This window comes from Salminus brasiliensis, chromosome 12 (genome assembly GCF_030463535.1).
Source record: "Salminus brasiliensis chromosome 12, fSalBra1.hap2, whole genome shotgun sequence".
NCBI classification, from domain to species: Eukaryota; Metazoa; Chordata; class Actinopteri; order Characiformes; family Bryconidae; genus Salminus; species Salminus brasiliensis.
This window is the reverse complement of record NC_132889.1, coordinates 11,835,602-11,838,916: the sequence shown is the minus strand read 5'-3', so window position 1 is coordinate 11,838,916 and position 3,315 is coordinate 11,835,602.

Sequence of the window (3,315 nt, the reverse complement as noted above, 5' to 3'; positions counted from 1 at the left end):
CATTTTTGTCTTTGGTGACCCAGACATGTTTTTTTTTTCCCTTTTTTTTCCATTTTTGGTCACACTCTGTGGCATCGTCATTGACCCACTTCGACGTGTGTAAAAATAAAACTGGTGGGGAAGGCTTTTCGCCATCAGAGTAGGTTTTAGGAGAGAGAGAGCGCGATCATTTAGATGGCACGATTTCCTCCCTCTGTGATCCAAAAAAAGCCGTCAGCCGACCTAGTTTGAGCAACCTCCATGGACGTGTTTTTTGGCCTGACATGAGGGAGACGCTGGAGTCGTGGGGGGATGTTTAGGTGTGCCTGTCCCGAATTTGGGCGGGGAGCAGATGAGGCATCCCCCCCCACACACACACACAAATACACACCTTTCATAGAACTCTTGCATGCTCATACATCATAATTGTCGTCCTATTGTAGTCAGTAACAGCTCATCCCCGGAGACTTGGTACGGCACATGTCGTTTATTACAAATCCCATACCTTTCCTGGATTCAGAAATCTTAGACTATGACTGGCACTGACCTATGATTAGCTTTCATCCTGGCAGTGCTGTTTTAATGACCCTTTGAACTAAAACGGGTCCTAATCCGCTCCTTTTTCAGTCTTAATCATTGTATAACTTATTTGGATGTCTAACTTCATACGTCCAGTAAATTATACATTAAATATGCAAAATCTTTAAACTCTAAAAAACATCTAGCATTATTTTTAGTATTACATTGTGCTAACTCATTATTACTGGCCACTACTACGTCCATATGGATAACAGAAAATAACATGGTTTATTGTTGCTGTTCAATGTTCCCAGTCACACTGATGTCAACATCACCAGCTGCTTAGGTCAATTGGGGAACTCTGTGCTTATTAGAAATGTATAACAGGTTTTTCTAATGAATAACAGTAATATATACAGTAACATTCATGCCAGATGTGGGCTTACGCAACTCAAAGAAAACTTCAATAGGAATGGCACTTTGTTCTCCTCATTTGAGACAGTCCCTTAAGACTTAATATTTTACACATTCCCCACTTATGACAAATGGTGTCATAACATTTATTTTTTGGGCTCAGATTAGCTACAAGCATAATATAGAGTCACCATGTTTTGTTTTTTGATTTAAAAAACAAAACAAAAAGGACACTGGGGACACGTGTCGGTCAGGACGTTGTAGTGGGGGACTTCAAGTAAGCCTAAGTTGTAGGACTGTGGCAGTGTGTGAGGGTGTGTATGTGGGTGTAGACGGGAGTTAAATGTCTCTAAAATCAGGTGACATTAATGAACATAAATACGTAAACATTAACAATAATAGCATTAACAGCCTATACTGCTAAAACATCCTCATGTGTCTTCAAATGTAATAAAAATGGTTTAACACCTTTTACAAAAAAAAATAAAATAAAAAATAATTCAGGAAAAGTCAAACTGCTTTTTTTTCATTTACATTTGTGTTTAGGCTTTTATAGGCTGTGGTCAATCACCTGTGGAGGGAGAGAGCAGTTTGACCAATGGTTACTGTAGAGGCAGGTACATGTAGACCAATAGTGGCGGTGAGAAGGCAGGACTTAAACAGACCTGCTTAAAGTTGCAAACAGACTGTGTGGTGACAGTAGAGCGCATTTTTATTACATTCCAAAAAGGTCTGAGAAAAAGAGGATGTCAATAGCTAGCTAAAGCAAAGTCTATACTGTCTAAACAAATGCACATGGTGCCCATTAATAGCAAAATCAGCCTCAGAGCTCTAGTGTAAAACTAAATTACTAAACTGCAGACACCAAACATATTGTAATCACTCGACTATGTTTGGGAAAGGTGTGAATTAGCCTCAATGGTAATAAGATCATTTTAAGATCATTTTTCCAGTCATATTAAGCACAACCCACTGTACTGTATCATTGTATCAAGTCAATAAAAAGTCACAATAAAATGTAATGAGTCTATCTCAAAGTATAAGCTGTAGCCAAGGCTAGACTTTTGTACCAATTATATAAAGGTCCCTCTTCAGGTCTCATTCACACACATCTGGCTGTACAGACATGTCATGGCTAACTGGCTTGGGAACGTTTAAATCCTACCTTTAAAATCATTTTATTAAAATCTGTGCTCCATTACATTTCATTACAAACTGTTTAAAAACTTGAGACGTTCTTGCTACTTGCAACAGTGTCCACAGTTGTGTTGCAGTTTGTTACACATGTTAAGGATCGTTGGTCAGTGAAGGTCTTGAAGGACACCAATCATGCCCTTTTGAGTCTAAGGCTGAGAAATGCAGTCCTCCTCTGCTGAAGACTAGGCTTTGGATGATGCAGCTAATTAGAGACTTGCCTGTCTCTAAATTAAATCTTCTGATTTTTGATACATCACAGTGCACCAGTGGGCGGGGAAAAATAACATTGACCAGTCATGTCCTTTCTAATTCCCCCCACCCCACCCCTTCAGTGAGCTTAAATGCTGAGCTAGCTCAGAGACGCTCCCTAAAAAAAGAACTTTACTTAGATATATGTTGCAGTAGCCCAGAAAAAATAAAATGGGTTATGATTTGTGTTTCACTCTGACTGTGTGAAATACCTCCTGGACTTTTTAGTTCTGACAAGGGCAACTTTTCATAATGAAGAAGTGATTTGAACGCTGGACCCTGAGTCTGGCAAAGGACAGGAGTATAATTCCCCCCTGAAGTCCAAATCCTTACCCAAAAGATCTAAAATGTGTTGTTGTTTATGTTGGCTCTAATTACAGTGATTCACCCAGAAAGCAGATGTTGCTCTCTAATCATGTCGCATCGTTCTTTTCATGTCCTAAAGCGCAGCACTTCTTCCCAATTCATCCCCCAGCTAGCAGTGAACGTTTTAGAAACCGCTCAGCCGCACCTCCCTCAGCACTGCCCTGAGGATGTTTAGTATAGCTCCATAACCTCTCTGACCTACATCTCACACTAATTCAGAAACACACTCTCAGTCGCTGGCCGCTGTGCCCGACCTGTCTCCAGCACCTCAAGGAACGCAGCCCCCCTCAGGAACGCGACCCTTCTTTGGACAGCCCAGACTGCTTTGCGGCCTCTGCGTTTGATTAATTTGGCACGCGAAGGGGAGAGGTGAGCGGATGGGCGATGTAGGACAGCATTCGTCATTCGTACCCAGTTCTGCAGCAGGTGCTTGCCCTAGTTCTCTCAACCCGGCGCCAGCGGCACAATTAATGTGGCCCACGCCACCATCAAGCGGGCATCCACTGTGTCCCGCAAAACACGCCGCCGACAGAGAGGCCATCTTATAATTGTCATGTACCCAGTTTGTAACTACCAGTACTGATCATAAAC